Source organism: Somniosus microcephalus, chromosome 8 (assembly GCF_052327205.1).
Source record: "Somniosus microcephalus isolate GS21.2 chromosome 8, FLI_Smic_1.0, whole genome shotgun sequence".
NCBI lineage: Eukaryota > Metazoa > Chordata > Chondrichthyes > Squaliformes > Somniosidae > Somniosus > Somniosus microcephalus.
In genome coordinates this window covers 166,457,499-166,485,311 of record NC_140994.1, presented here as the reverse complement: position 1 = coordinate 166,485,311, position 27,813 = coordinate 166,457,499, and the positions used below count along the sequence as shown (strand labels likewise).

The window sequence follows — 27,813 nt, the reverse complement described above, 5'->3', positions numbered from 1 at the left end:
CCGGAAGCCAGCCTGATTGTCAGGCTTGGCACGCTGCAGAAGAGGCCGCAGCACAGGAGCAGGTAGGTTTGCTGCTACTGAGGTAGAGATCGTGGTGTGGAGTGGTGGGGGAAGGGTGGTGGTATAGAGTGTTGCTTGGAGGGTCAGGGGTGACCGCGGGGGTTAGAGAGAGATCAAGAATTGGAGGTGTGGAGGGGGTCGTTGACTGGGGGGGGGGGGGGCGGCGTTGGCAATTTTGGGGAGGGAAGCAGGTTAGTTTGTGGGCCAGGCGGAAGCACTCCGGCTTCTCCTGGCCCACAAGCAGTGTTGGAAAGGCACTTACCTCTTCCACACAACAGTCCTCGCCTTCCTTTAGATGATGGGTTTCCCGAGGCCCGGGAAATCTGGCCTGCCAGTGATAAAGCTGGAAGAGAGATAATGGCCCAGAACTTCGGGTCCCCACGGGTGAGTACGCACGGGGTACTCACCCGTAGGCCCAATGGAAGTGCCAGTTTCCTGCATGCACTGCGCATGTGCGGGAAACCGGCACTTCCATTCCCCTGAAAGGAGGGGTTAAGAGGTTGAATGCGTGTGCAGGAGAGGCTGCGCATGCGCATGCGCATCAAACTTACAGTTTTTTTGCAGGTTTTCCCGGGAGGGTAAGTCTCCAGAAGTTAGACATGTAAAAAGCAGTCGCAAGGCCTGCTTTTTACAAGGTAAGTGGTGAATTAATTAAAATTAAAATATTTTTTCCACAGGTTTATTATTTTTAAATACTTTAAAGAAAGGTAAGTTTATTTTTAGCCCCGTTAGAAAATAAAATTATTTTTTCAAAAATTTAAATTATTGTTTAAAATAGTTATTTCATGTAATTTATAGTTTATTTAAAAAATGTGATTAAAAAAAAATGTATTTGAAGATTTAGTAATGTTTTGGGGCTATTAGTATTTATAAGTTTGACAGCCCTTCCTGTCAAACTTATGAATGAAGCGTTCCCTGCTCCGATTGGCTCCCCATGGCCCACATGATCCCAGGGGACGCATCGAACTAACTGCGCCCCTGGGATACGCAAGCACTGCGCGCCGGCAGTTGGAGCAGGCCCAGGATCGGATTTCCACGGGGGCCCACAGCTCAACGGCCGGCGTGCTAGGTAAGTGCAGGTCGGGGGCTTACACCCGCGGGAAGCCCTCAACCCGAATTTCTGGGCCAATATCTAAGGCACACAGCCTCATTTAAATATTTAAATGAGCAACCTGCCTCCTGGGAGTGGGTCGGTTGCCCGCCCCCCATCCCACCTCCGTTAAAACTGGAAGTGGATGGGTTCGAGGCGGGCTGGGATTGGGTTTGTGATTTTTAACATCTCACTCAACCCAAACCCATCCAATTTTAGGGGTTAAAATTACCCCCAGTGTTTGTAATATTAGCAACAGTGTTCAAAGATTGTGAACTGTCTCTTTCCATTTTTATTTTTATTGGTTTCAGGCATGGGCTGTTAGAAAAAAACACACACATGAAAAGAACACAGTAACTGCTCCAAATGTCTACAATTATTTTTTCCAGATCGTTCTCTTGCAATAATTGCTCGAGGTTTATTGCATCAATGCGGTTGCTTTCATGCCCTTAAAGGGATAATGTCTTGCTGCTAGGAAGGCATGTGATTACATAAGCATGCCATTTTGTTCAGCTCAGTCTGCCCTCCAATCCTACAAGGGTGATGCATTGATTGCTGATCAGTTAACCATGAAATTCCAGAAATAGAGACGTTACCATTGTCTGCTGCGAAAAACATTCCTTAAAAAAAACTTATAATTTCCAGCCAATGTCCCTTTCTCGCCCTCCTTTATCTTGAAGCTCATTCCTGTACTCATTAAACTGACTTTAAGTAGATAATCAGCTCTCTGGGAAAGTGTCAAGTCATGGATGATAACAGACAGCCAAAGTGAATTATAGATTTGTACAGAGTTCAAAATTAGGTTTGTCAAGCTACTCGTGAGATACAAGCTCAAAATCACGAAGAACATCATAAATGTCATTGTAATTTATCCCCACCCAGCTGTTATTTTACATAAAAGTGGATACCTGGGTGAGGCGAGATAACTGTAGTGGCAAGGAGGTCAGCACTAGTTCTCAACGGACATATAAGAACATAAGAAATAGGACCATGAGTCGGCCATTTGGCCCCTCGAGCCTGCTCCGCCATTCAATAAGATCATGGCTGATCTGATCTTGGCCTCAACTCCACTTTCCTGCCTGTTCCCCATAACCCTTGATTCCCCTGTTTTTCAAAAATCTGTCTATCTCCGCCTTGAATATATTCAATGACTCAGCCTCCACAGCTCTCTGGGATAGAGAATTCCAAAGATTCACGACCCTCAGAGAAGAAATTCCTCCTCATCTTCATTTTAAATGGGTGACCCCTTATTCTGAAACTATGCCCCCTAGTTCTAGATTCCCCCATGAGGGGAAACATCCTCCCTGCATCTACCCTGTCAAGCCCCCTCAGAATCTTATATGTTTCAATAAGATCACCTCTCATTCATCTAAACTCCAATGAGTATAGGCCTAACCTGCTCAACCTTTCCTCGTAAGACAACCCCTTTCCTGTCTATTGTAAGACTTCACAGCTGAGATATATTTACATCCTAATTCTCCCATATTCTACATTTTCCCCCCCTGGGTTCATTAACTTAACCTTTTAATTATTTTTTCCTTTGGGGTCCAGGCCACAATCCCAAACGGAACTCTTAGATGGACCCCACTTCCACCTATTTTTAGTATGGTCCCTCGGAGAGCCAAGAAAGTGAGAATTCAACATATAGACATCGCTGCCTCTGGCCCTGTCCCCTCTGACCTTACAAGGCTGCATGGGAATTCCCTGACGTATCTGGGTCCCAGCTTAAATTCTAGCCCCATCTGGAGACTCCTACTGAAGTTACTATGGGGGCCATGATTGAAGGGCCATAAATTTTCGGGGCCTGTATCTGTCAGGTTAAATATTAGCTGCTCCAATCACACTGATAACATTGTGACACAAATACACCCTACATTGCCTAAGAGAGCATAAGCTATCATTCTGATACATGGACCAGGTTCACGTTTGAAACTTGCGGATGCCATTACCATTAAGTAATTCCCGCGACACATGTCAATGAGGAATGCTGTTTCCTCAGAGGTAGAAGATAAGCTTAAAAGTCTTTCACCATTGCCATATCCTGTTGATGGCTTAATCTGACTTGTAGTGCCGCTAGTCTAGGACATGATGAAAACTGGGCTGCCCACTTCTTTGCTCTCAAGTCATTAATTCCTCCTTCACGCTGGATTCATTAGCACAGCTTTATCAAATTTGAGCCAAACATAACACAAAAGACAATATTACATTTTGTGCTGTGCAGATATTTCCTCCCCGTGATCTTTAAACTTTTTTTTGCCAAGGGCCATAAATACAGCTTGAGTGAAAGCATCTGGTGATGCCTCATTTTATCTTCTACTGTAATAAAGCAGACAGCAGAATTCATGGTCTGTTTATCACTAAAACAGCACAAAATTCTCACAGGAAACAGACTGCTTTTCCTGTCTATTGTAAGACTTCACAGCTGAGATAAATTTACATCCTAATTCTTCCATATTCTACATTTTTTCCCCCTGGGTTCATTAACTTAACCTTTTAAAATAAATGAACACTATCCACCAAAACTCTTAAGAGATCCTTTTTATATATAGTTTAAATATATTTAATCAAATATCACAGGATGTTACCAAACCAAAATAGAAATGGGAGTCTGCCGTTTCTACTATGCATTTGTAAGAAGCCCTATGCCACACGAGAATTCGATTCCCTGCTCAATCTGTGTTTGCCATGGAGGAACTGGTTTCCTGTGATGCAGTGCGTCAAATAAGGATGTTCAGATAAATGAGAAAATTCAATTGATTGATCCTTACAATAGATTTCTCCCCACCCCATCTATTACCGGTTCTGAATCTTCATTTGGTCACCCTTGTTCCTAGTTTTCATGTTGCAGTTACTAAATTTTATTATTCTGTTCCCATGATATCACGCCGAGCCTATTTTGCCAGTTTTGTGATTTTACGAGAGAACAAATCAAAGCTTTGTGAATTGCAAAGCCAATACTAATCAAAAATGAAGTATTGTGTCTCCACATGTAGAGTACTTTCCGAAACACCATTAGTACAATAAAAGGTGGACATTGTTGTAGAATGATATGCTTCATTCTATAATGAAGAGAGATATGCATTGTCTAAATGATTTGTGTTTTAATCTTTCACATCTAATTAGATAGCTTAGAATCTATCCGGTTCAGGAAACAAGGGGTTTCATGGCTAGAACCACAGGTACTGCTATCATTCCTAAGGGCGTGATCTTGCCAACCCTGGGGTGGCGGGTATGGAGGCGGGACTGCCGGAAACCCCACCTCCGTACCATCTTGCCAGGAGGCGGGTTGCCGTCCTGCCCTGGGTCCCGTCTCCTTGGAGGCGGGAAGAGATTACAGCCACTTAACTGCCTGTTAACAGGCAGATAATAGGCTTATCACCATTTTGCCCACACAAGTGCGGGCTTCCCGAAGGCTCTGAACCCTGCCAGGGTCACCGAGGCGAGTAGTGGGTCTGCGGAAGTCGGAGGGATGCAAAAGTGTGCTGTGGGGGTGAGTGATGGGTGCAAGTGTGGAGAGGTGGGTATCTGAGGTAAGTGCAAAGTGTTGGAAAAAGTGTACTTAACTTTGTTTCTTCCTGCAGGCTTCAATCGGTGGGTATGCGGAGAGTCTCGCACCTCCGCGGTAGAGATGACAGATGCCCATTGCATTCTCCAATGCAACAACCATCTAATTTCTACAAAAGAAAGAGGTTTGATGAGGTCTTGAATTCAAGACCTCATAAAACTACAGAGAATGTCAGTGTTTGACAGCTTCACAGAGCTGTCAAATGATGACAATTCCTTTGTCAAAAATGTTTGACGTTCTCTGCAACTGGCTTTCCCTTAATTGGCCTGCTAAGCCCGCTGGTCGGGCTTAACAAGGTCAATCAAGGGAAAATAGCGTGGGTTGGCCAGAAGTTGATGGAGGCGAGACCAAAACCTGACAAGAGGGAGTCCCGCCTCCAAAAGCTCCCCATTGGCAAAATCACCCCCTAAGTCAATGTTAGTCAACTGCCATAAAAGTAAGACACTCAGACTACTTACAGGAGTGACTAATGCCACTGAACCCCAGACAGTATTTACAGCAGATTCAACTTTGTAACTAATGGGGCTAAAAATTCGATTAGGCCGAAAACGGGCATGGGGATTGCGATGCGCGATCGGCCCGTGCCCTTTGAAAATAGTGCAGGCAGCATGCAGCATTCATGCTGCTTGCTAATTAACATTATGATGCACGCAGCCCAGCGCTGAGAGCACTGCTGAGTGTCTGAGCGCTCAGCAGGGGGCCAAAGTTTGTGTGAGGCTAGCTCTATTTAAAACTAGCTTCCACTTTTAAACGCAGCCTGCACCTCTTAAAGGGGAGGTGCATTCAGTAGCTCATTGAACTGGTTGTCAAGGCAACTGTCAGTCAGTTATGGCTCAACAGGGCAGAGAAAGGGCACCCTGGTTATTAGGCGCTAAGGAGCTGAATTTCGCGGCCATGATGTTTCACAGCTGCAAAGCCAGATTAGATTTAACTAAAGAAACAGTAAAAATCGAATTTGTTTTAACTAAGCAAATAAAAGTAAAAGTTACTGAAACAATGGATGTTTCAGTATGGTGCACAGTCATTACTAATATTCAATATTAATTTCTTGCATTTGGATAGCATTTTTCTTTTTTCTTTATTTTGTCGTTGCCTAAATTCGCTCGTACCCCAAATTGGGTGCAATTCAGATTGTGTGTAGTGACAGCGGACTAAAACTAAATTGGTTCTCGGGCTTCATCATCATAATCCAGGTGAGCTGTGCACACCAATCAGGCACCAGGACGCAGCTTGCCTGTCTGCGTCTAGCCAGTTTTGGCTGGGCCTAGGCCCACGGACACGTCCGGCAGTGGGGTGGAGGTAATCGGGAGGGGGTAGCGAGGGCCACCAGCTCCTTTCAACTCTCCAAAAAATAAAATTTTTTTGGAAGTTGTGACGCTGGAAGCAGCCCCAGAAATACCAGTCGGAGCTTGTGCATCACGAGCCCTGACTAGGCTAAACAAATTTAGGAGTCCGGGTCTGTAAGGGGTCCAGCAGCCTCGTTTCAATATTGAAATGAGGTCTGCATTCATTTCAGGCAGCCATCAAGTTCACCTAAAAAAAGGCCTCGACTATCAATTTAGCTGTGGCCCAAGCCCCCTTGCAGATCGGGCATGGGCCTCTGCACTGCTAAATTGGTTATCGTTGAATGTTGAACTTAGGCCCAATTGAATCTAAACTCTGTACTTGAGGTCCCAAACGTTGCGATGGGTCACATTCTGTACCTGTGATTAGGAGAGTAGATTTTAGAGCACGTACCCTGGAATAAACCACGACAATAAATATATACAAAATAATTCACAGTTTCTCTTTGTCAGTGAATTATCAATGTATACATTTGTTAGGACCCCACATAAGTCTATACAACTGTTTTTATAAGTGCAAGATTCAGACAGTCACACGGTTACACTTTACACAGGTCTTGCCGAATTACATTAAATAAGGATTTGAAACAAAATCTTAAAAGAGCCGTATCTAACCCAAAGAAATGTGTTAGAAAAATTATAAAATTCCTATCTAAATATCTATTTATATAAATTCACGGATCACCAAATTCCCCCTCTTCATGTAATTTTCATTATAGATAAGCCTGTAGGAATTAGCGAATTCCTACGAATGACTGAGATCGACACCAGAGAACGATTAAACAGGTCTTTACTCAACGGAGATGCCATGAGGACTCACTGGGCAGTCCTGTGGTTTGCGACGTGACGTCATCGTGTTTTCCCATGCTCTTAAATGGGCCACGCCCCGTACATGCAAACTCTATATACAAAACACAGTAATGCCTAACACAATGGTACAGGTTTAGGCTGGTGTTAGAACCTCGTTATAGAGAATTATATACAGTTAGCCAGAGTCATTCAGTGGTTCTGCCACAAGCCCGTATTTTCAATTCAATAGCAATAATAAATAGGTACATTTTTTATAATGTATACTGCTGTTCAGACAAAGAGAGCATGGAACATTGGGCAATCCACATTTTACAACATAGCTTTAGGTGGCATAGTTTCAAGAGACTTATCTATATTGCAGTTAAATGTTACATCAAACTATGGGTCAAATCAATTTTACAAGCAGACGAATACTGGACTTTCCTGTCTGTTGGTTAAAATACTTAAACTAAGGAATAACAGGCTTGATGTACTGATTCACTTGCCAAATAGAAGAGTAGAGAAAGTTTTGAAAACTGTACAGTTCTTTTAACGGTAAATAAAATTCTGACTGTTCTTCAGAGTAGTTTTTTTCTCCTCTGTCAGTTATTTAGTTCATTCTCAGTTTGATTGTTTAATTTAGGTTCTCCAAACCTATCTAGGTTTTTATTACAATAAAATGGTTTTTAAAATAAACTAAATGAACTAAGCTTTGTTTATTGTAAAATGTAATGAGATATTTAACAAGGCAGGACCACATAACTAAAGTATGTGAATTATGTGATTCTTATCTGATTTTTATGGGTTTAAAAAGATTCTCATGTCATTCACTGGTTTGATCCAAATCAGCCATTTTAAGATTTATTGTTCAGTTCAAATTTATTTTTTCTTTAAAAACCATCACCGTGCAAAGGGAAAATGACACTTTTGAAACTGTTAACTGCTTAATGTCCAATCTATATCTGTATGGGTAGAACTGAGAAATACAAAGGGGCAGAAAACTTTAGTGGGAGTGGTATATAGACCTCCAAACAGTAATGCGGAGGTTGGGGATGGCATTAAAAGGGAAATTAGAGAAGCGTGCAATAAGGGCACAGCAGTCATCATGGGTGACTTTAATCTACATATAGATTGGGCTAACCAAATTAGTAACAATACTGTGGAGGACGAATTCCTGGAGTGTTTACGGGATGGTTTCCTGGACCAATATGTCGAGGGACCAACCAGAGATCAGGCCAGATATCAGGCCATCTTAGACCTGGGTATTATGTAACGAGAAAGGATTAATTAGCAATCTTGTTGTATGAGGCCCCTTAGGTCGGAGCGATCATAATATGATCCAATTCTTCATTAAGATGGAGAATGAAGTAGTTGACTCAGAGACTAGGGTCCTGAATTTAAATAAAGGAAACTACGATGGTCTGAGGCGCGAGTTGGGTAGGATTGATTGGGGAATGTCACTCAAAGGGTTGACGGTGGATAGGCAATGACAAACATTCAAAGACTGCATGGATGAACTACAGAATTTGTTCATCCCAGTTTGGCATAAAAATAAAACAAAAAAGGTGACTCAACCATGGCTAACAAGGGAAATTAGGGATAGCATAAGATCCAAGGAGAGGACATATAAATTGGCCAGAAAAAGCAGTAAACCTGAGGATTGGGAGCAGTTTAGGATTCAACAAAGGAGGACAAAGGGATTAATTAAGAAAGGGGAAATAGAATTTGAGAGTAAGCTTGCAGGGAACATAAAAACTGACTGTAAAAGCTTTTATAGATATGTGAAGAGAAAAAGATTGGTGAAGTTAAGCATAGGTCCCTTGCAGTCAGAATCAGGGGAATTTATAATGGGGAACAAAGAAATGGCTGACCAATTAAATACATATTTTGGTTCTGTCTTCACAAAGGATGACACAAATAACCTCCCAGAGATGTCGGGGAACATAGGGTCTGATGAAAGGGAGGAACTGAAAGAAATCAGTATTTGTAGGGAAATGGTGTTGGGGAAATTGATGGGATTGAAGGCCGATAAATCCCCAGGGCCTGATAATCTACATCCTAGGGTACTTAAGGAAGTGGCCCTAGAAATAGTAGATGCATTGCTGATCATCTTCCAACATTCGATAGAATCTGGAACAGTACCCATGGATTGGAGGGTAGCTAATTTTACCCCACTATTCAAAAAAGGTGGTAGAGAGAAAACAGGGAATTACAGACCGGTAAGCCTGACATCGGTAGTGGGGAAAATGCTAGAGTCCATTATAAAAGATGTAATAGCAGAGCACTTGGAAAACAGTGACAGGATCGGACAAAGTCAACATGGATTTACAAAAGGTAAATCGTGCTTGACTAATCTACTGGAAATTTTTGAGGATGTAACTAGTAAACTAGATAAGGGAGAACCAGTGGATGTGGTGTATTTGGACTTTCAGAAGGCTTTCGATAAGGTTGCGCATAAGAGATTAGCGTGTAAAGTTAAGGCACTTGGGATTGGGGCAAGGTATTGACTTGGATAGAGAACTGGTTGGCAGACAGAAAGCAAAGAGTTGGAATAAACGGGTCTTTTTCCGAATGGCAGGCAGTGACTAGTGGGGTACTGCAGGGCTCGGTCCTTGGACCCCAGCTATTCACAATATATATTAATGATCTAGACAAGGGAACTAGATGTAATATCTCCAAATTTGCAGACGACACAAAGCTGGGTGGGCGTGTGTGCTGTGAGGAGGATGCCGAGAAACTACAGGATGATTTGGACAGGTTAGGTGATTGGGCAGAAGCATGGCAGATGCAATATAACATGGATAAATGTGAGGTTATCCACTTTGGTGGCAAAAACAGGAAGGCAGATTATTATCTGAATGGCAATAGATTGGGAGAAGGGGAAGTGCCACGAGACCTGGGTGTCCTTGTGCACCGGTCGCTGAAGGTAAGCATGCAGGTGCAGCAGGCGGTTAAGAAGGCAAATGGTATGTTGGCCTTCGTAGCGAGAGGGTTTGAGTACAGGAACAAGGATGTCTTGCTGCAGTTGTACAGGGCCTTGGCGAGATCACATCTTGAGTATTGTGTGCAGTTTTGGTCGCCTTATCTGAGGAAGGATGTTCTTGCCATGGAAGGAGTTCAGCGAAGATTCACCAGGCTGATACCTGGGATGGCAGGAATGACGCATGAGGAGAGATTGGGACGATTGGGCTTGTACTCACTGGAGTTTAGAAGAATGAGAGGTGATCTCATTGAAACTTATAAAATTCTGACAGGACTGGAGAGACTAGATGCAGGAAGGATGTTCCCGATGGTTGGGGAGTCCAGAACCAGGGGTCACAGTCTAAGGATAAGGGGTAGGCCATTTAGGATAGAAATGAGGAGGAATTTCTTCACCCAGAGAGTGGTGAACCTGTGGAATTCTCTACCACAGAAGGCAGTAGAGGCCAATACATTAAATATATTCAAGAAGGAGTTGGATATATTTCTTAAGGCTAAAGGGATCAAGGGGTATGGGGAGAAAGCAGGGACCGGGTACTGAACTTGGATGATCAGCCATGATTGCATTGAATGGCGGAGCAGGCTCGAGGGGCCGAATGGCCTGCTCCTGCTCCTATCTTCTATGTTTCTATGCCAATAATTCATTTCAGGCCCATAATCCTACCAACTTCAAATTAGGTTTACAAACATGTCCTTGTAAATGCCCCACCCTTTTGTCCTATTTCTCCATTGTTATAAACACAATAATGTTGCATTCCTTAGCCTACTCTATTGAATATGCTGAAGGTATGGAATGGTGCCAAAGGACACTAATACTTAAGGAGGAATATGAACATTAAAATCACTTCCTTCTGTTGGATTCTTTGCTGTATCACTAATTAGCAGTAAACACACACTTCAAAAATAGTACAAGTCTTGAAAAATATTATTCTGCCTGATCTTCAAAGATAGATTTTGGAACACTCTAACTGATAAAGGCCTTATGAAGATTGTAAACAACATCAAAAAATTTGTGTTCAGTGTTAAAGTAACACTGCTAGTAGCACTCTTAATGTCATCTGCAAGTCATTTAAAGGGTGGTGGTGACCTGTTGGACATTTTATGGTCAGACTCGGTCCTTAGAGGACAGCTGCTTGGAAAAATGTTTATGCAAGTTCATCACGCAAAAGGTTTAAGGATGTCAGCAACAGCAGATGCTAGAGGGTGAATTCAGCATTCTTTAATCTTCGCACAGTGAAGAGGAAAAAGGGGTGGAGACCCTTTAACCCAGGTCATTGTCCCCATAGAGATTCGTCGGAATTCCTAGGATTGCCCCAAGGTATGTCAATGACACAGACCTAGTGCTACAATGTCAATGAGGCTGAAGGGGGTATTCCTGACTTCCAACCTCATTTTTCTCCTCTCAAGTTCACTGGGTGTGTTTGTGAAGAGGTACTGAAGAAACCTGGAACAATGGTCTGTGCTGGGGCCCTCAGGGGCTGGAAGATCTGTGGGAGTCTCTAGGGTAGGCTGGAGATGAAAAAGAAGGCATTAGGACTAATGTTACAGGTTTTTCCTTCACCTCCCTCACTCCCCACCACAGAGGATCTTTCAGCCTTAGGAATGGGAGCTGTGTTCCAGTTTCCTCCCTGGTTTTCTGGTGCTAGGCCCAACCAGAGAGTGCTCTCAGAGCGTGCCTGGGTCATGTGATTCCCTCCTCTAACAGATGCAGTACACCTCAGAAACAGAGGAAGATCTAACCTTAGATCTGCTGTAATGCCAACTTCTGCTTTTTAAAACAATTAGAGCCATGATAAATTCATTCTAGCACCAGGCATTGTTGGAGCTATGACCATATCAGTTACAGCACTACAACATTCTCCTCTGAATACAAACGTGATCAAATTGTCTTGTAAAACCTCGTCTATGTGATGACATCCCTTTAACATGGGCACTACTACACATTACTCAAATTACCTTGCTGTGCATACAACACCTACAATGTACATTTCACAGGTTACTTCAGACCTGTAAAAAATATATATTAACAAAAAGTCAAGCTAAACTTTTTCAGCAGTGTAAACTGACCAGGATAGGCATTGCTCCGTTTCATGTTGTAAAAGTGTAAAATATATTTGCCAGATTTTTTTCAACTTGGGCTTACAATAAAAGTAATTATAATATTAAAAAATTGCAACATTTCTTCCTAATCACCATTTATTATCATGTTTACGTCATAATAGGAGTGTTGGCTTATCAGATACTTACTTATATACAGTGCAAATAATTGAGTCACCAGCTGTTACCCTGCATGGAGCTTCAACTATATTAAAATGACATTGTATAACCTTGTGGATTTAGAAACCCTAAAGGGTCCAATTTCCCTCGTTCATCAGTTCATCATTGTGCAATCTGCACGTGCCATGTATCACTACTGGCTATTGTAGATAGTGTGATTTTTTTTTCATTCAAAGATAAAAGCAGAGTCTGAACTGGAGAGGCGAAGGAACAGAAGAAGCAATTAACCTTTATTGCAAGGACACTTCCTTTAACAGCCCACTGCCAGCATACGTCCACCAGGTGTGAAGTAGAAGGCCCATGAATTAAGATGGGACCCAGATATGCTGGGATTGAATCACCACAGCAAGTGACCTGGGGAGCCTGTTGGGGCAGAACCACCATCCACACTAAATATGGTCCCTTATCAGAGGGGGCATGGTTGGGGGGGAAAGATCTACCAGACCTGTAGTTTCCTCCTCTTTACCTTGGGGTCCATCAGGTGGCCAGTATGCAGGAGAAAGCAGCAGTACTGGCTTCCCAGTCTGAGTCTTGGCCTGGAATGCCAAACAACATCACAAGCTAACTGATTGTTCCGCTTTGCAAAGGCCCACAAAAAACTCTCGTTCGGCCAGGGCTGCTGAGGTACTCTCAAGTGGCTGCCCAGCACCATAATAGCTACACCACCCCTGCTCCAGCAGATGCTCGAGCTGTGCCCACAGTGGCACAGGTGCCCACCTTTATTATTTAAATGAGGGAACCTCCCCATGATGCTCCAGTTGGGTCAGTGGTGGTGATTCCTGGCACTTATGTCAGGATCAGAGGTCCGCAGATTTTGAAGGCCCACATCAGAGGATAGTACAAAGGCCCCAGTATAATACAATATTTATGCCATGAGCTGGAATTGACTATATATGACATCTAAGTAAGTACCACGAGATACATAGAAGTCATTCCAGGTATTATGTTCTAGATGTACTGTGTTTAAAACAAACTCAATTACAGTCTTTATAAAAGGAGTGATTTTGAGTCTTGGCTTATTCTGCAAGAGTACAGGAATGTTACATGCTGTCAGCTATTAGCATTTGAAGAATGGCTGCATTTGTAGTAATTAGGGAAATAAAGCAATGACCTTGAGGAGGGAAATGTTGGGGCCTGGAATAGAAGTGGTGCCTAGGAACAAGGAATAGTTAGGAAATACAACAATAAACTGCAGTAGCATGAAAGAGATGATGAGCACAAAGGGAAATATATGAATTATTTATTTATAAAGGTAGGTTTTGTACAGACTCTGGGCTGGATTTTCATTGAGGAGGCGGGTAGGAGGCGGGACTACAACTTTTGTGGTTGTAGTCCCACCTCCATCGAGTTCTAGCCAACCCACGCAATTTTGACTTGATTGATCTTGTTGAGCCTGCCCAGCGGCAACAGGTGACGTCACAGATTGATATTTCATCTGTCAAGACCCTTTGACAGATGAAATATCAGCGTTTGACAGCTGTTTGAAGCTGTCAAACACTGACAATCTGTACTCCAGGTTAATTACTTCCTCTCAGGATGATTTAGAGATCTCTCTGGAACAGAAAGCTGAATGCTGCAATTTTTGACAGATTGCGGCCATTCTGCTTTCTGTGCCGGTGAGATGAGGGACTCCCGAGGCCTGGAGGAAGGAAGGCTGTAAAGGTAAGTACATGTAAGTAAAACTTCTTTAAACACTTTACACACACCAAACACACTTACCTCTGCACTCATGCACCCATCACTCACCTGAACACCGGACATCTCGACCCCTCCAAGACCTTCATCCCGACGGCCCGCCCCGCTAACTTGGCGTGGTTTGGAGCCGTCGGGAATCCCACATTTCACCAATGAAAATAGGGATTAGGCTAAAAACTGCCTGTTAACTACCTGTTAACAGGCAGTTAATTGGCACTAATCCCCTTCCTGCCTCGGGGAGGCGGGTCCCAGTGCGGGTCGGGTACCCGCCTCCTTTGAAACTGGTATGGAGGCGGGTTGGGGGCGGGATGGGTTTGTGCCCCCGATTTTGGGATTTTAACCCCCCACACGCCTCCAATCCCGCCTCCACGGCCCAATGAAAATCCTGCCCAGTGTGTTCAGAATTTGATGGCTGTGGAACATTAAGTTGGGTTTGAGCTGCAAAGATTTGAAAAGAGAAAATAGTTCCCCAGAATGCAGCATCCCAGTGTTCCAAAGTGAGCTTCCATAGGGCAAAATACAATCAGCAGCTATCAACTTCAACATTCACAGAATCACAGAAACCCCACAGTGCAGATAGAGGCCATTTCGGCCTATCGAGACTGCACCGACACATATCCCACCCGATCCCCGTAACCCCTGCACCAACACATATCCCACCCTATCCCACCCTATCTACCTTTCTTAGATAAGACAGTTCCTTTTGTCACTGGTTTTTAAATAGTAATAAAATAACAGTTCCCTCACTATCTGCACCAACTTGCATAAGTAAATAAAATGATATCCACCTGAAATATCTTTGTACAGCACGTAAAACACAGAATACCTCCTAGTTCTTAATTACACTGTAATGTTAGGGATCAAAAGACCACAAATGCTGGAAAGAAGGAACAAATATGCTTTTATATGATGCCGTATCATATTCTCAGATATATCAAGGTGCTTTACAACCAATGGGTTACTTTTTGAAGTGCATTCATACATGTTATGCAAGCAAATGCAGCGCATAATATGTGCACAGCAAGGTCCCACAAACAGTAAATGAATGAATGAATGAATGACCAGATAATATTTGGTGGTGCTGGTTGAGAAACGAATAATGGCCAGGACACTGGAAGAACTCCTTAAAAAAAAGCATGAATGCTGGAAACATGAAAGTAAAGGGCTATGCATGAAATGTTGACCCATTCGGGCCTACATTTGTGAGTGGTCACTGGGTCATTCCAGCACTTCTAGAAAACGGGCTCATGAGATCAGATAGAGGTGAAAACCATTCTTGATTACTAAGACCACCTACTTCCATCTCCATAACATTGTCAGACTCCACCCCTGCCTCAGCTCATCTGCTGCTGAAACCCTCATCCATGCCTTTGTTACCTCTAGACTTGACTATTCCAATGCACTCTTGGCCAGCCTCCCATCTTCTACCCTCCATAAATCCATGCTCATCCAAAACTCTGTTGCCCGTATCCTAACTCACGCCAAGTCCCGTTCACCCATCACCCCTTTACTCACTGATCTACATGGGCTCCCGGTTGAGCAGCACCTCGATTTTAAAATTCTCATCCTTGCTTTCAAATCCCTCCATGGTTCGCCCCTCCCTAACCTCCTCCAGCCTTACAACCCTCCAAGATATCTGCGCTCCTCCAATTCTGGCCACTTGCGCATCCCCAATTTTAATCGCTGCACCATTGGTGGCTGTGCCTTCAGCTGCCGATGACCTAAGCTCTGGAATTCCCTCTGTAAACCTCTCCGCCTCTCTTTCCTCCTTTAAGTCATTCCTTAAAATCTACCTCTTTGACCCAGCTTTTGGTCACCTGGCCTAATATCTCCTTATGTGGCTTGGTGTCAAATTTTGTTTGATAACGGTCTTGTGAAGTGCCTTGGGACATTATACTATAAAGGCGTTATATAAATGAAACTTGTTGTTGTTTTGATCCTAGAAGTCCTTGATTTTAATTGGATTCTTTGCAGTACAACCTATTTGCCAACACAAAAGTTTTCTTATTCTTTTGGTAGAGGAAGTCATTTGCTTTTATTTGCTGGAGTGCAGCAAATGGTGAGTCATGAGGCAAGCAGCACAAGATGAACCTGAGGAAAAACAGAAAAAGACTGCAATGTGATTTTTATATTCAGCTGCACCATTGGGTGAAGGGGGAGGAGGAGAGAAGCCTGATGAAATGTAAATGGTTTGCAATGTTTTTAGTGCTGCCAGACATTAACATTCCCTACCCCTCCTGTAAATGCTACTGTTTAATAACAACATCTTGTTCTGTGTGTGATGGCCAAATTTGGTTTCCTTTCACTTATGCCATGAATGAAAGTGAGTTTTGATTGTCTTTTTCATATGACTTATGATCATTCTTCTTGTTCAGAGAACAGTCATGGTGTTGCTTTTGACTTTTTCGATGACCAACTGCGGAGTGTGCCAGCTGACTACCCGTACCCACGGTGAAGAGGTTGCCATTATTTTCGATGAATCACTGAAAGTTAACATGCAGGTACAGTAAGCAATTTGGAAAGCAAATGGTATGTTGGCCTTTATTACAAGAGGATTTGAGTATAAGAGTAAAGACATCTTACTGCAATTATACAGGAAACTCTCTTTTTATCGGCACCTAAATAACCGGAAATCTCTCTTAACCGGCAAAATTCAGGAGTAGGTTCAGGTAAGTTTTACTTCATATTAGTGGCTGTGTAACCGGGGTTCCTGGATCTGTGGCCGTGTAACTGGGGTTCCTGCACCTGTTGCCATGCAACAGGGGCGCTTGGATCTGTGGCCGTGTACGGGGCTCTCGTACCTTAGTACGTATACCTCTCTGTAATCCGGACTTTTTGATCAACCGGTACCACGCCGGTCCCGTCAGTGCCGGATAAAAAAGTTTCCTGTATAGGGCTGTGGTGAGACCACACCTGGAGTATTGTGTACAGTTTTGCTCACCTTACCTAAGGAAGGATATACTTGCCATAGAGGGAGTGCAACGAAATTCACCAGGCTGGTTCTTGGGATGGGGGGATTGTCCTATGAGGAGAGATTGAGTAGACTAGGACTATATTCTCTAGAGTTTAGAAGAATGAGAGGTGGTCTCATTGAAACATGCAAAATTCTTACAGGGCTTGACAGGGTAGATGCAGGGAGGATGTTTCCCCTGGCTGGGGAGTCTAGAGCCAGGGGTCACAGTCTCAGAATAAGGGGTGGCCATTTAGAACTGAGATGAGGAGAAATTTCTTCACTCAGAGGGTGGTGAATCTTTGGAATTCTCTACTCCAGAGGGCTGTGGAGGCTCAGTCGTTGAAGATCAATATTCAAGACAGAGATCGATAGTTTTTGAATACAGGAGACTTTGGTTTATCCGGAGGTTGTATGTCCGGAAACCTCGATCTACCGGCAGAAATCAGGAGCCATTCTGTTAGGTTGTTTTTCTTCTCGTGGCTTTTTTTCCAACAGTCAGGCTTTGGAAAGTCTCTCTGAAGCTGTTGCTAAGCTACAGAGACGCTTCCAAGGTACGGGCCGACTGGTTGAAGCTGTTGCTAAGTAACAGTATTTGTTGTCAGATACGGAGATCTCCGTATGCTTCAACATTAATTTTGTATGTCCGGCAGTTTTGATAGATCGGCAACAGCTCGGTCCCGTTGGTGCCGGATATAACAAAGTTTCCTGTATTAAGGGAATCAAGGGATATGGGGATAGTGCAGGAAAGTGGAGATGAGGTAGAAGCTCAGCCATGATCTTATTAAATGGTGGAGCAGGCTCCAAAGGCCAAATGGCCGACCTCTGCTCCTATTTCTTATGTTCTAATGTTCTTATTTTGAGGCATTGGCCTCATTTACATCGGGCTGGTGAGCTGGAGGGGCGGCAAGCGGGCATCCTGATGCAGCTCGCTGGATTAAAACTGGCCAATAACGGGCCGTCCTGGCTGTCATTGTCATCAAGGTAAGTGCAGGGAAGGGGTTGCGATCGCCGAGGGTGAGAGTTCCAGGGCGGCTGTGGCTCAGATTATTTTTGTGGACCTCGGAGGAGCATTCCTCCCAAAAATATCAAACTTACCTCTCCCCGCATTGGTTGGGGCTAAGGCTACCGACCCTATTTTGAGGTCGTTACTGGCCCATTAATGCCAGGCAATACATGTTAAAATCAACCCCGATGCCTTACTGTTGTCAGTGACACACTCACTAAGGATCTGAGTTTATTCTTGTTGTATCCGTGTGTTAATGGAGACACGGAATGCAGGAGTTGGTTTAACAGGTGTTTACTGAACAAAGTCTGGAGGTGAACGAAAAGATACAAGACGCTATACAGGCTTATATACCCGAGTGGTCACTACCGGTATTACAGTACACAGGGGCTCTTAAAGGTACATACACTACAATTCCTCCCCTTTTAGATAATTAGTACATAACATTTTAAGTAATCATTAATTAACATGTTTACAAGAACAATAATCTACACATTTGCTGCAGTTAATCAATTATAAGTCAGTCTCTCTGGAGGCTTCCTGACTCGGTCCGGATAATGCCTCGGTGGTGTAGTAGTTTTCGGTGGTGTAGTAGGTTCTTTTGGCAAGGTCGATTCGGCTTGAATGCCAGTGTTGGGTTCATCTGGTTCCAATATCACCGGATCGGAGGTAGATACTATGGGTATCTCTGCTTCATCATTAGGCGTATAGAGTTGTGGTGTAGGTTGTCCCTTTTCAGATGACTCTATGATCTGGTCAGCATGGTGCCTTATTATGCTTTCACCAATGTCCACGGTATACATCAGCGGTCCTAGTCGTGTGCAAATAGTTCCAGGCTGCCATTTTTCGGTACGGTAGTCCCGGGCCAAAACTTGTTGACCTATCTGGAAGGTTCTAGTTGGCCTTTCATTCATGCCTTGAAATTGTCGGTTCACTACGTCCCTTCTGATGTTTGGCTTGATCAAATCCAGCCAGCATCTTAGTCTTCTATTGAAAAACATCATGGCGGGAGTTTGGTTTGTAACCACGTGTTACATTCCTGTATGCAAACAAGAAGTTATCTACCTTATGTTGTAGATTTATGTCTTCATTACCCATGGCCTTTATGGCCTTCTTGAAGGACTGGACAAACCTTTCAGCTAATCCATTGGTGGCGGGATGGTATGGGGCGGACGTGTAGTGCTTAACCCCATTGTTTTTTAAGAACTTCCTGAATTCTTCGGACACAAATTGCGGTCCATTATCAGAACAGATCTGTTCAAGCAGCCCATTCCTGGCAAATATGGTCCTTAATACTGTGATGGTTTTTTCCGTGGTGGTGGAGGACATCTTTATTACCTTCGGCCACTTGGAGTGTGCATCAACCGTGATTAAGAACATTGAGTCCATTAATGGACCAGCAAAGTCGATATGTACCCTTTGCCATGGAGATGAGGGCCACTCCCATGGATGTAGAGGGGCTTGTGGTGGGGCGTTTTGGACCTTCTGGCAACCTAGACAGCTCTTGGTCATTTCTTCGATGTCTCCATCGATACCTGGCCACCACACAAACGCTCTGGCTAGGTTCTTCATTTTCACTCCACCCAGATGCCCCTCGTGAAGCTCCTTTAGCACTTTATCCTGGAGTTTGGGTGGAATCACCACTCTGGATCCACACATCAAGGTTCCTCGGCACACTGACAGCTGTTCTCTTCTTTGCGAGAATGCTGGCAACAGTGGTTCGCCATGTGCTGGCCATCCCTTCACCGTTAAATCGTAGACTCGTGAGAGAGTTGGGTCATTTCTCGTTTCCTTTTCAATGGTAGAATTTGTTACTGGTAGACATTCTACTATGGTTGAGTGGAACATCTCCACTGGGTCCACTGTAGGTGCCTCTTCTACCGTTGGCAACGGTAGGCGCGATAAACCGTCAGCATTCCCATGCTGTTTTGACCCTTTGTATTCTATGTCATATTGGTGTGCCCCTAGGAAAAGGGACCACCTCTGTAGCCTTTGCGCTGTCATAATGGGAACGCCCTTTTTAGGGTTGAATATGGAGACGAGGGGTTGATGGTCAGTCAACAAGGTAAATTTTTGTCCGTGTAGGTAATGGTTGAATTTCTTCACTCCCCACACCAGGCTGAGTGCTTCCCTGTCGATCTGGGCATAGTTACGCTCAGCTGAGTTCAATGAGCGTGACGCAAAAGCTATCGGCCGCTCCGAGCCATCAGGGAATCTATGCGATAATACCGCTCCTACGCCATAAGGGGATGCATCGCACGCCAGTCTGATTGGCAGTGATGGGTTGTAATGAGCCAACACTTCCTTGGACGTGATCAAGCCTTTGCATTTATGGAAGGCACGTTTACAGTCTTCGCTCCATTTCCAAATTACTCCCGTTTGTAGCAGTGCGTTAAGAGGGTGCAGAACAGTTGACAAGTTCGGTAAAAATTTATGATAGTAATTTATCAATCCCAGGAACGACCTTAATTGTGAGACATTTTCAGATGCTGGGGCTTTTATGACCGCTTCAATTTTTTCAGGTGACTTATGCAACCCTTCTTCGTTAATTATATGGCCACAATATGATATTTGTTTCTGGAAAAATTCGCACTTGGGGCGATTTGCTCGTAGGCCCTGTTCTCTCGGCCTAGTGAGCACCTGCTTCACATTGGCAAGGTGCTCGTTGTCGTTTTCTCCTGTTACAAGGATGTCGTCTAGGTAGCATTGAGTCCCCGGAATCCCTTGCAGGGCTTGCTCCATAGCTCTTTGCCAGATAGCTGGAGCTGATGCTACTCCGAAAACCAGTCGATTGTACTGGTACAGGCCTTTGTGTGTGTTTATCGTGAGATACTTTTTAGAGGCCTCCTCAACCTCCATCTGTAGATATGCCTGTGCCAAGTCAATTTTGGTGAAACGTTTCCCTCCGGATAGTGAGGCGAAAATATCTTCTATCCTTGGAAGAGGATACTGTATCGTGTGAAGGACCGGGTTTACAGTCACCTTGAAGTCCCCACAGATGCGAATTTTTCTCTGTTCTTCAGATTTATCATTATTCAACGTTTTCTTCATGACCGGGACGATGGGTGTTGCCCACTCGCTCCAATCTACCTTGGATAACACGCCTGCTTTTTCCAAATTCTCCAGCTCTGCCTCGACTGCTGGACGAATTGCGTATGGCACTGGCCTTGCCTTAAAAAACTTGGGAATTGCCGCATCTTCCACTTTTATTGAGGCGGTGACGCCTTTCAAGGTTCCTAGTTCCTGTTGAAACACTTCTTTGGCGTTAGCCAAGATGTCTTTTAATCGTTCAGGTATGACGACATCATCATTTTTTTTCTTACTGGTCACCGTCAGTGCCTGAATGGAGTGCCAGTCTAAACGTATCTTCCTGATCCATTCACGTCCCAACAACGGTGGACCACCATCTTGCAGAACGTATAAATACAACTTCTGTATTTCCTTGCCGTTGTATACAACAGGCACCTTTATTTTCCCTCTGGGGTATACTTTCTGCCCCGTATATGTCTTCAAGCTAATGGATGTGTCTTTCAAAGGTATATGCGGAAATAGCCGCTCGTAATCCCGTCGACTTATGACGGTCAGAGCTGATCCTGTATCTAGCTCCATTTTAACTGGGGACCCCGCTATCGTGAGGGTAACCCAAATGGTCTGGTAATCTTCTTTGGCAATTACATTATGTAATTTGAGACAGCTTAGTCTCTTGTTTCCGGAGTCGCTATCGCTCTTCTGGTCTTCGGAGCTACTGTCCGTCATCATTTGTACCTTTCTGTACTTTTCCTTATTGAATTTTTTTCTGTCAGTGGATTTTTTGTTTCCAGATCGGCATACACGTGCAATGTGTCCCATCTTTCCGCATTGCCTGCATGCTTTGTCCTTGAACCAGCAGTCCCTCTGGTCATGGGTGGATCTGCCGCAGCGATAACATCTCTCGAAACCCCGTGTCATTTCATGGGTGCCGAAGTCCTGTGGCTTTTGCTGTATCTCTGCAGCTCCTCTTGCTGCTGCTTCATATGATACAGCCACACTGAAAGCCTTGTCCAGTGTCAAATCTTTCTCAGAAAGTAGCCTTTTCTGTGTTCCTTCACTTAGGAGACCGCAGACGAATTTGTCTCGTAGAGAATCTGCCAGTCCTGCCCCGAATTGGCAGTGCTTTGACAGCGTTCTTAATTCGGTGAGGTAGTCAGCGTTACTTTCATTCTTGTGCTGATTCCTCCTGAAGAATTTGAATCGTTCCGCTATCAGCAGTGGTGTTGGGTTTAAGTGCTCCTGTAGGGTATCAACAATCTCCTTAAAATTCTTGTCCATCGGTTTGGCTGGAGTGATTATGTTTCGTAACAGCCCGTATGTCCTTGCGCCCATCAGATTTAGAGGTACCGATGCCTTTTTATCATCCTCTACTTCATTCGCTGTGCAATATACCTCCACTCTTTCCACATATGTGGTCCAATCCTCTATATCACTATCGAAAGCAGTAATATTGCCAGTCTTAGGCATCCTGAAAATCAAAAATGGCGCCTCCCGCGCTTTCCTTTCTTCCCTGCCGAGAAAAAATGGCGCCTCCCGCGCTTTCCCGCCGCTGCCGCTGCTGACAATGTTGTTCTCCGCGGTTTTTATTTACACAGTTATTTTTAATAGTTGGAGACTCGTTCCCGCCGGACTCTCTGGGACTTTTCCCTCCCTCTGCTTGGTCCGAATGCCGACCTGCTTTGCAGCGCCGGCCGTCTCCCGAGTGTTCCACCCTCCGTCTCTGTTTGCCTCCGCCTTCCGACTCACTGCTCGGCCCCACTGCAGAGCCACCCGATCGAGCCCCAGCCCGCCGCCCAGGAAGGATTAGTGCAGTACCTGCCACCAGCCCGGCTAGCTGGTGAAACCACAGTTTTTTGTTGTTGTTTTTTTTCTTCGACCTTCGTCTGAGGAATCGATCTCCTTGAGGTGCTGCCGAATTGCAGGTAAGTCCGTTTCCAATTCGTCGCCACTGTTGTATCCGTGTGTTAATGGAGACACGGAATGCAGGAGTTGGTTTAACAGGTGTTTACTGAACAAAGTCTGGAGGTGAACTAAAAGATACAAGACGCTATACAGGCTTATATACCCGAGTGGTCACTACCGGTATTACAGTGCACAGGGGCTCTTAAAGGTACATACACTACAATTCTGTCTTGTTTTACAGGTTCATGCTACTTTCTCTCAAATTCTGATTATTCTCCCAATCCTCCTTAAAATCAGTTACAATTTTTTTTCTTTCTTTCTTCCTCCTATGCCTCCCTCCCCAATCTGCAGTGTTGACTCCTTACACAGCCCTCTGATACTTTGCCCAACTGGCCATTCTTCATCAGAGGCCCCAGACAATAAGCGTTAGCAAGCAGAGGAATTGCAGCCAAGCTCAATCCTCTTCTCATTTTTGCATTTCTGTTAGGGGGACGCTGGATAGTGATCATAAGTGAAAAGCCAGGCCAATTTTAGCTCCCCAACCCAAGGCACCAATGTCAATTGCACCAGCATCCCGTCAGCTAACAGGACACACAGAGGTTTTTCTGGTCTGCAATGGATGATCCACTCACTGATTAAGTAGAATGTAAACTGTAGTTAAACAGTTTTCAAGTTACTAAAAATAAATTCTCATGAAAAAGTTATCATCAGATTATCAGTCAGTTAATCAGTGTTTGATTCTAGCTGACGGTCAATGTGGTGATCTGGAGCAGCTCGCTCGCTTGCTCACTCGCTCGATGACCTAGAGGGAGTCAGCTATTGCCACAAAGATTGTAAATTTTCTTTAAAGTCTACTACACCCAGCTGTTGACAATAGTTGATTTCAATGTTGCATTTAAGGTCCAAATTAATTATTTAGGAAGAGGATGGTGAGCAAGTTGGAAAAGTGTACAGTTGGCAAAGTGTGGGGGGGGGGGAATGTTAGCATATTAATTTTCATTGTACGTACATTATAGACAGCTCTTACTAAAAACATGATTACAGGAGTACAAAGATTTCATGTAACTTTAGTGTTGACACATTACCCATATGCCAGCAAATGATCCATTATTCTCATTATGAAATTCAGTTAGAAAACTTTGATATTATTGCTCCAGAGAAGTTGTACAATATACCCGACTTAATTAATTTAATTAAACAAAGTAAAATAGATTACAAGGTTAAAAAAGATTTCTGATATGGAATTTTCACATGACTCTCGGCATGGAAACAAATACTGATTATATGATTATATGGGGAGCGGGCGGGGAAGTGGCTTTGAGTCCAAGATCAGCCGTGATCTTATTGAATGGCGGAGCAGGCTCAAGGGGCCAAGTGGCCTATTCCTGCTCCTATTTCTTATGTTCTTATGACTGATAATCTGATGAGATCCTTCCCCCGATGGCCTTGTGGGATTCAAAATTTGATACAAGTATTGCAGATTTACAAATTAATTATATATAATGTAACCTAGACCTTAAGGTTTAGAAAATTGATTTACTTGATGGAATATCATCGCACTTTGGCCCCCAAATTTCTGGAGGCCTGCTCTACGGTGCAAGAGCAGTGAGCAGAATCCCCACCTGCCGTAGGCCCAAGACATAGACCCCATTGATGGGGCCATTTATATGGCTGGAGCAGCAACATCATGCTTGCAAGGGGTGCTTGCCTCCATGGTCTGCTGGATGGTGGAGTGGCCCAGAGCCGCTCTACTATGGGTAGCCCGAGGCCCATCTCGGGACTTAAGAAAAAAAAGGTAAAAATGTCTTGAGCTGCAAAGGAAACCATGCTTCATCATTTCATAAAAGGTAATCAACCCCTTATCTCGCTCAAGCTTCGGAATCCTATTCTAGGACCTCGGTCGTGTACTCATGCCAGCTGTCAGGTGAAGTGAGTTCCGCTGAAGTCTACAGAGGATGTAAAGGATGGATTTCCCAAGGAAGTCCGGAAACTCCCCCCAGACCAGACACAACCCCTTGATGTGGGGGGAGAGCATGTAGATCCACGGTCCCCACACTGGAAATTAAAGGATCAGTCTATACAGAGGGAAAATCCTGGTCGTACCAGGTTCCATCACAAATATATAAATCCCCCGCCCAGGCAGTATTGGAGCTTTCTACCCTCTCTGACTCCAGAACTTTTGGTGCATTGCAAAAACAAGAGACATCAAATATTACAATTAAAACATATTTGGAATGCACATCATAGTGCCAACACAAAGATCACATCGATCCAGCTAATTCCACAGCACTACATATGTCAAAGAAGAACCCAATTTGACATTGATGCGGCACAATGTGTCTATGAGTGTAGGTGTGGACAGGTACAGAAACTATGGCCAGAAATCATAGTGGTAATTTTTCCAGTAGAATTATAAAATGAAGTGACAATATGTTTGGGCAATTTTAAAATACAGGAACAAGGATGTCTTGCTGCAGTTGTACAGGGCCTTGGCGAGATCACATCTTGAGTATTGTGTGCAGTTTTGGTCGCCTTATCTGAGGAAGGATGTTCTTGCCATGGAAGGAGTTCAGCGAAGATTCACCAGGCTGATACCTGGGATGGCAGGAATGATGTATGAGGAGAGATTGGGTCGATTGGGCTTATACTCGCTGGAGTTTAGAAGAATGAGAGGGGATCTCATTGAAACTTATAAAATTCTGACAGGACTGGACAGACTAGATGCAGGAAGGATGTTCCCGATGGTCGGGGAGTCCAGAACCAGGGGTCACAGTCTAAGGATAAGGGGTAAGCCATTTAGAACAGAAATGAGGAGGAATTTCTTCACCCAGAGAGTGGTGAACCTGTGGAATTCTCTACCACAGAAGGTAGTAGAGGCCAATTCATTAAATATATTCAAGAAGGAGTTGGATATATTTCTTAAGGCTAAAGGGATCAAGGGAACTGGGGAGAAAGCAGGGACCGGATACTGAATTTGGATGATCAGTCATGATCGCATTGAATGGCCTACTCCTGCTCCTATCTTCTATGTTTCTAAAACAACTGGCAGAATGCCATACGACCCAACAGAATATATTTTCAAGCTCTGTACACTGACATTTATTTAAATGATAAATCATAATATTATTTTTAAAAGCAGCAACAGAAATCAATGTTATACGGCTTATTACAACATATCAGTTAGTCATTTCCAAACCCAGAAACAAAAGCAATATGTTCCCTGTGGATGATCTTATTGTGGAAATATGCAACAACAAAAAGAATGATTTGCAGCTCTTTACATAAAATTTATGATCTCCATTATTTAGATGGAAACCATAAAACATTGTACTGTTAAAGGATCATCTAAAAACAAAATGCCTTTTTAAAAAAGAGATGGATATAATATTCCAATTCTTCAACAGCACCTCTACCACCTATAAAGACAAGGGCAGCAGGCATATTGGAACACCATCACCTGCAAGTTCCCCTCCAAGTGACACACCATCCTGACTTGGAAATATATTGCCGTTCCTTCATCGTCGCTGGGTCAAAATCCTGGAACTCCCTCCGTAACAGCACAGTGGGAGTACCATCACCACACGGACTGCAGTGACTCACCACCACCTTCTCAAAGGCAGTTAGGGATGGGCAATAAATGCTGACCTTGCCAGTGATGCTCAGGAATGAATTTTTAAAAAAACTTTAAAAAAGAAGTGGTAACTGGTCTGTTAAATAAAATAGAACTTCTCCATTCCATTGCCTATATATGTTATTGGTTATTGGAATGTTTTTCTTACCATTTAAAGCCCGATTGCTTAGAGTAAGTTACTCAAGAGTTAAATTAGCTAAACCCAATACGCAGCTGCACATCATCACACAATAACCCGGTACAGTAATCGGTAATGTCGGTGTTTTTTAAAAAATTTGATAACAGTAATTTGCTTGATATCTGTAATATGGTTGAATACATATTCTACTGGAAAATTTGAAAGAGCTATACTGTGATAAATTAGTCTGAATCCTGGTTGATACAGTCTGAAATGTAATGTTTCAGACAACTGTATGATTGACAGGGAGCAATTTCTGGATGATGTACATTGATTTACAACTGCTGCATCAAATCTGACCTTGGAATACTTTCACCCTCTTCCAATGTAAAGGGAAGACCTCTGCATTACTGCCTGTATTTCTGAATTTCTAACATGAACATCCACACTTTGCTGACATTGGGAACATACAATAAATAATTTTCTTTGAACCTTGGCTTACAGACCAAGAGTTGCTGTGATTCAGAAGTTATGACTAATCTTACCACGTCACATTCTCAGCTCACAGTGGCATTCTTCGCACATCAATTACTTTGATGCAGAAGTAATTGACAAAATCTGACGTTATAATGGTGCTGAGGTGTTTCGACGCGTTCAGTGTGCGGTATAAAATGGGACTCAATTCTATATTGACGCTTATAGGTGAAGTTAGTGATGGGCAGGAGGGCTGACTTTATGCCCTTGTCTCAAATTCTGAACAATCATGTTCTTGCCTTGCCATGGAAGAATTCTATGATTTTGTTTCCCATCTGTAAACTCCTACAACACTGGCCTGAGATATGGGATTGCTCAGGATACAGCTTCAGAAATACTTGCAAAACCTGCATGTACTTGGGAACCTATGAAAGGCCAGTTATTGACAAACCATAATGAACCCACAAGGTGGCTGGTTGGTACTCAAAAACAATTTAGTGCTCTAGATCTCAGAGTGCCTTTGACAGGACTTTTTGTAGAGCAGTGACTAATGTGATTCTACGACTAGAATCTTGCCAAATTGAAGGTTACAGGTTGAACCCCGGTAATCCGGCACCCGACGGTCTGGCACCTTCAGTGGTCCGGCACGAATTGAAACTGACGGTCTTTAGTTTGCGGAGCAGCCGCTTGGCGGCGCCACCGTTTCCCGCGATATAAACAAACATTGTTTCCATGTGCGATCGTCACTCCCAGTGGTCTGTGCTTATTTCTGGTTATTATTTACCCTTCAATATGGCACCTAAGAGGTCAAGAGGTGGTGATAGTGGTGGTAATCGTGTGAAGCCTAAGCATGTGTCATTAACTCTATTGGAAAAGGTTGATTTATTGAAAAACTGGACAGCGG

General features: G+C 43.7%; 1 long non-coding RNA gene across 1 annotated transcript; it reads left to right on the top strand.

Annotated features, from left to right (window-relative positions):
* Positions 1 to 26,925, top strand: LOC147113917 (uncharacterized). The gene is made up of 3 exons (XR_015079309.1): positions 1 to 62; positions 16,174 to 16,299; positions 26,091 to 26,925. It is a non-coding gene; the product is annotated as an uncharacterized LOC147113917 (long non-coding RNA).
* Positions 26,926 to 27,813: the final 888 nt, after the last annotated feature.